This window comes from Phyllobates terribilis, unplaced genomic scaffold (assembly GCF_046119375.1).
Source record: "Phyllobates terribilis strain yellow unplaced genomic scaffold, ASM4611937v1 Scaffold_5__5_contigs__length_657084704, whole genome shotgun sequence".
NCBI lineage: Eukaryota > Metazoa > Chordata > Amphibia > Anura > Dendrobatidae > Phyllobates > Phyllobates terribilis.
Window position 1 is genome coordinate 325,878,931 of NW_027362765.1, and position 6,470 is coordinate 325,885,400.

At 46.6% G+C, this 6,470-nt stretch overlaps 1 protein-coding gene across 1 annotated transcript in view; it reads right to left on the reverse strand.

The window, feature by feature from the left end:
• LOC141271150 (membrane-spanning 4-domains subfamily A member 4A-like) overlaps window positions 1-6,173 on the reverse strand; it is a 193,375-nt gene extending 187,202 nt beyond the window's left edge. Inside the window, exon 1 of the mRNA XM_073681252.1 lies at window positions 6,028-6,173. The gene's annotated coding sequence lies outside the window, so the exon portion shown is untranslated. The remainder of the gene's footprint in view (window positions 1-6,027) is intronic.
• Window positions 6,174-6,470: the final 297 nt, after the last annotated feature.

Genomic DNA, 6,470 nt, shown 5'->3' on the forward strand with positions numbered 1-6,470 from the left:
CAGCCATAAGTGCAGGGATGGATATATGTGATTGAGTGATATATACTAGGACATCATCAGCAATTGCAGAGCACTTGTACTTGGTGCCTCCCACCTCAATCCACCTAATATTGGGGTTATGGCGAATTGATGAGAGCAGGTGCTCCGTCACTAGGATGTATAAGAGAGGGGACAGAGGACATCCCTGCCTTGTCCCATTGGTGATTATGAAAGGTGATGAAAATGTTCCATTTATCCTCAGCCTAAGTGAGGTATTACGATACAGTGCCGTGATTTTGCCTATAAAAGGGTCCCCTAGACCCCTACCCCAAGCTTTTTAAGGGAATAATATATGGCGGGCCAGGAGACTCTATGGAGTGCTTTCTCAGCATCCAACGAGAGTGTCTAATTACAAATTTTTAACTGCATCTAGCCCAGGAAATACTTTGTGCCTAGTAGCAGTGTCTGCTAGTCAGCGGATTATCCCAGCTGTTAAGCAAGCTACACCACCTGTAGTTTGGACACTTAATTTTTTCAAAGGAAATGGTTCGGGCCCCCGGGACACTCAGTGAAGAGCATCGGGGAGGCACCCCAAGGCATAGGGGCTGGGACTGGCGGTAGGACGCCTTGCGGTGGACCGCCGAGCTCGATCCTTATAAAAGCTTTTTAACTGCAGCAGCTTTAGTGGACGCTACTGGAGCTGGAATTACGCGGCTGCTGGCATGAGACTTGCCCTCCAATAGATCCTTGTAAAAGGATTTAAAGTGTATTCATTCAAATTAGAGAGACAATTTAAATTAAAAAGATTAGACCTGCCTTCACCGCAGGGGGGCTCGCTCGACCCACCAGCGGACAGGCACCAGTATTGGGAGAGGGGGGCTGGCCGTCAGGGTCCACCGCAGCTCTGGCACAAACCCGGCGACACGGAGGTCGCACGGGCAGGAACGGACTGGCCGTGTCGGCTTCGCACTTTTTTGGTATTAGAAGGGCATGACATGCCTATATCTGTGTCTCCCCCTCCTTTTACTCCTCCACCTCTTTTCTTTTCGCATGACTATATGTACTTGTCACTTTTCCATGTGTTAGTTGTGTCTTCTGATCAGTTTGTCAGCTTTTGGACACCTTTGAAGGTGTTTTCTATGTGTTTCTATGTGTTTTTCTTTACCTGCCATTGGTTTTAACGGTGTTCGACGGTGTTCGACGAACAGTTCGACGAACAGTTCGGCGAACATACGGGTGTTCGACGAACCGAACCGAACTCGAACACTACGGGGGTGGCTCAACACTAGTCACAAGCTGAAAGCACTGCAGCGCTGCCTTGGCCAAGCGGCAACAGGCTGTGCTGATGATATCATGCTTAATGTTTAGGTGACAAACTGCTTAGCGCTGCAGAGTTGTTGAAAGCTGTAACACAGCAGCCTGATCTGTGACTCTCACCGCTGAACATACAGCCAGGCTTTGTCGTGTGTGACAATGGGCGGAACCTGGTGATAAAGAAATGACAGCCGGAGTAGATACAGTTTCCCTCTATGCCATTCCTTTCACTGAGCTAAAGAGTATGGCTGTGGTGAAATACAACTCCCACTGAGAAGTTGTTTCAGATTGAAAAACATTGGTCCCACCAGAGGATTTGTTTCTGAGGGCTCACCTTTCTCCCCCGCTCAAGAGCCCCATAGCAGTTTGCGTTATCATGAACTCTCCCGATGCAGAAGCCGGGGCACACCAGAGGATTCTCTGGTGGGAACGTCCAACCCTGCCGAGAAGCAGTCCTGGCTAAGAAAAGTGTGTGGGAAGGTTCCCGGACACTCTATGGCTGCTTTTTTACTGAGGTGGAAACCTAAGCAAACACAGGGAGAGCACACAAAATCCTTGCAGATGTTGTCCTTGCTGGGATTTAAACTTAGGATCCCAGCGCTGCTAGGCTTCAGTGCTAACCACTGATCCAATGTGATGCCATTCACCCTCTGATCTCTAACAGGCTGGAGAAATTTGCACCTACTGCCACTCTATCTTCAGCTCCTTTGTGAGAAACTAATGTATTTGAGCAGCCACTCAGTCTACCAAATAAAATTCCTGAGAAGGAAATTGGGGATGGCTTCACTACTGGTACTGGGGGCAGTGCTAATACCATGGCGTCGTACCATAGTTTACTGGAAATAAAAGCAGATTCCCCTTAGAAAAGTACCAGCAGTAATATTCAGGGACGCTCACTTGTAGAAGGCGGAGACAAAACCGGGAGAAATAGTGGCAGCTGGGGACCAAGTATGGATACCCGGCCGCCGCCATGAAGTTGTGGACAGCTTCTGCCTCCACGAGAGTAAAACGCCACATTTCAAGTGCTAGCAGCTGCCCAGAAATCTGGCAGTTTAGTATTGCGGTCTGTGGGTGGGTGGCTGGCTGCATACTTGAGCTTGCATTCCAAGTAACAGAAAACTAAGCAGATGGTGGCCTCTATCATCATCATGGCCTCATCTCGGCACAATGAACTCTCCTGAAGGAGAAGCCAGAGCCCACTGGAGGAGTCTCCGGTTCTCTGATGGGCTCGTCCAACCCTGCCGTGAAGCAGCCCTGGCTAAGAAAAGTTTGGGAGAAGGTTCCCGGACACTCTATGGCTGCTTTTTTAATGTGGATTGGATGTGCTTATGCATGTTATTTCTCAAGCCGCATTGCAGATCAGGCCATTGCCCAACTCTGTAGTCATGAAATTAAAGGCGCAAAGAAAGATGTTTGTGTGTCGAAGCACCACCGACAAGTGTGAGCTGATGTTGGATGGGCTGACATTGCTTCTGCAACAAGCTGCATTAGAGGACATCCTGGAAGAAATGACACCCAGTGTAGATACGATTTCCCTCTATACCAGTCCTTTCACCGAGCTAAAGAATATGTGGCGAAATACAACTCTCACTGAGAAGCAGTGTCAGACTGAAAAACATTGGGCCCACCAGAGGATTTGATTCTGAGGGCCCACCTTTCTCCCCCGCTCAAGAGCCCCATAGCTGCTGCAAAGTTTGCACCTATCATGAACTCTCCTGCTGGAGAAGCCAGGGCACACCCAAGAATTCTCTGGTGGGCCCGTCCAACCCTGCTGAGAAGCAGCCCTGGCTAAGAAAAGTGTGTTTGAAGGTTCCCGGACACTCTATGGCTGCATTTTTAATGTGGACTGGCTCCATACCATCCCTGACCACATTCACCTGTCCACATGTTTGTGGTCCTTCCCAGTAAGTGCACTGGGGAGGGCACGGGTAATGTTGTGGGACCCGCGCTTGTGGAAGGCGGAGACAACACCTGGAGAAATAATGGACACCCGACTGCCGCCAGCATGAGGTTGTGAAAAGCTTCCGCCTCTACGAGCCTAAAAGGCCACATTTCAAGTGTAATCAGCTTTGGATGACTTCCTGGGAGAAATGAGAGCTGCAGTAGATAAGGTTTCCCAAAAGTCAGTCCTTTCACTGAGCTAAAAAATATGGCTGTGGTGAAATACAACTCACCGACAAGCTGTGGACTGGCTCCGTACCGTCCCTGGCCATATTCACTTGTTCACATGTTTGTGGTTAGGTGGTCCTTCCCAGTAAGTAAACTGGGAAGGGCACGGGTAATGTTGTAGGACCCGTGCTTGTGGAAGGCGGAGATGACAACGGGACAAATAGTGGCGGCTGGGGAACGAGTATGGATACCCGGTCACCGGCGCCATAAGGTGGACAGCTTCCGCTTCCACGAGCCTAAAAGGCCACATTTCAAGTGCAAGCAGATGTAAAAAATTTGACAGTATAGTATTGCAGCCTGTGGGTGGGTGGGTGGCTGTCTGTCTGCATACTTGCGCTTGCATTTCAAGGAATGGGGTAGGGACAACTGAACTCTGCGCTGGGACAAGGACGTGGATGGTGATTGTTGCAAGTCTGCAACGACAGGTGCATGGCGGGAGGCATCTTCGCATGCGCCAAGGATCACTTATGTTGGGCACACTTTTAGGCAGTGACCAGGGAGTCAGAGGTGTTTCCAGTGGTCTTCCCCATGCTGTTCCCATGTCTTTTCAGCACTGTATGCATGTGTTTGATGACGTGTTACACACCACATGGTCAGATAAGGTTGTAAAATGTTAAAATGACACTTCCCAGTGAATGCATTTTTCTTGGTTGAAAGCAATGCAAAAGTGCAAAATCGCATCAAAAACGCTATGTGTGAACATAGCCCAAGATGTAGATGAGCATTTTTGTTTTTGTATATTCAGTTTGCCTTATATATAAGTCATTACCCTGGAAAGGATGTTCCTTAACATGTTTCCCAGGAAAATCCATTTTGGTTTAGTTTTTGTATGTTTTATTGTGAGTCCATAAAAGTGGCGTAATACTCTGACAACGTTGTTGACAGCAGTGACCTGGGAGTCAGAAATGCTTCCAGGGGTCTTCCCCCTGCTGTTCCATGTCATTTGAGCACTGTTCCCATTTATTTGGGCAATTTTTAGGCACTCTGCAGACCGCCGGGGGGAGCCGCCTGAAAAATGCTCAAGTTTCCCATAGACTTACAATGGGCTTGTTGCTCGGGTCGAGCACCCAAATATTCCAATGTGCTCGACCCGAGCATCGAGCACCCGAGCATTTTAGTGCTCGCCCATCACTATTGTCCAGTAAAAAACAATCCCTTTAATTGCTATGTGATCTTAGTATCATTTAGCAAAGTTAGAACAGGGCTTCTCCTGGGGGCCCACTAAATAAAAGTTTAGTCTCTAAATATATGAATCTGCAGTGCAGGACTTTTTCATCTTTTCTGTTTCTCTAAGGCTGAGTTCACACGATGCGTATTTCATGCGTTTCCGCAGCGTTTTTGCAGTTGCGTAAACGCCGCGGAAACGCATGAAAAACGCATGGTAGAAGGGCAGCAATGTTCCCCAATGGAAATCCGCATGTGCTGTGCCCATGATGCGGATTTTTCCGCAGCGTTAACGCTGCGGTCAAAAATCCGCAGCATGTCAATTAATTTTGCGGAAACGCGGCGATTTCGCCGCCATTGACTTGCATTAGAACGCGCCAATTCCGCAAGACAGCATTTGTACTTGCGTTATTGGCGCGTTCTAATATGCGGATGGTACCCGAGTGTGGAGGAGAGGAGAGTCTCATCCACACCCAGGTACCATTAAAAAAGCTGAAAAAAAAGAATAAAATAAAAAATAAATGTATTCTTACCTTCTGTCGGCCCGCACAGCGCTCCCGCTTGGTTCCCGGCACTTGCAGTGAGTTGTAGGACCTGCGGTGACGTCAGAGTCATGTGACGGGTCACGTGACGCTGACGTCGGCAGGTCTTTCAATTCAAAGTTGCCGGCAGCCGGGAACTTTAAAGCAGGACAGCGCGGGCCATCGGAGGTAAGTATATACACTCTCTCGGGTCACACTATATAAATCCATGCTGTTTGCATGGATTTATATAGTGTGACCTAGTTGTCAAGCACTTTCCAGGTGATGCTAAAATCGCCTGGAAAGCGCTTGTCAATCTGCATGCGGAAACGCATGTCAATCTGCTTGTGGATCCGCATGTATTCTGCAGGAAAAACGCATGCACAATCTGCATGCGTTTTTTCTGCCAGGGAGATGCAGAAATGATGCAGAAATTTTCTGCTTCATTTCTGCATCGTGTGCACATACCCTTAGACTTACTTTTATTTATAAAGTGAAAACACTGAGAAAGGACTGATTCCTAGTTGTTACTAATAAAAATGATGGGAACACCCGTTTAATATGTTCCCGGGGATAGCACTAAATTATGGCTATAGCATCACTTATGAAATGTTTTCATGCAACCAATGATCTACTGTAATAATATAGTAACAAAAGTAAAATTTTAACTACTGCATCACTTTTTACCCAAATACTACATTTCCTAGTCCTTACCCTATAATATTTACATGTAATACACACAGACTTGTAAGTTTGGTTAACAAGATATTTTTTAGGACTCAGAAAAAATATTTTGGACTACACCAAAATAGGAAACATAGATCCGCACTAAAATCCACATATTGTATCTACTGAATGTACACAGGCATTGTTTACTCACATTAAAGTGTCTTGCTCTTGGTATCTTCTCAGTGAGAAAGTCCCTGCTAGCATTAATGGTATCTGATCTTGTTTCTAGTTTTACTGTAGTCTAGTGTGACGTTAGTCCTACACGACAAGGAAAAAAAAGGAAAATCCAACCTTTGAACAGCAATAAATATATTCAGAAAGGAATGACATCTGGAACTATGTTTTATCTAATCTAGTAGGTTAAAAATTGGACCACCACCGCCCTCTCATATTTAATGACTGCTGTGACCTGAACTTCCAGTGTTACTTGCTGAGCTGTTATTATTTGCTGTTTGTTAATATAAGTTGCCATTGACCCTTTAGACATAGGAATGCCACCTGATTATCTAAGTTGTCGAATGACTGTGCAAATGTAATTTTGATGCTTAATTGTGCTGTTATATGTCATGCAATGTGACATACAGTATTATGCAA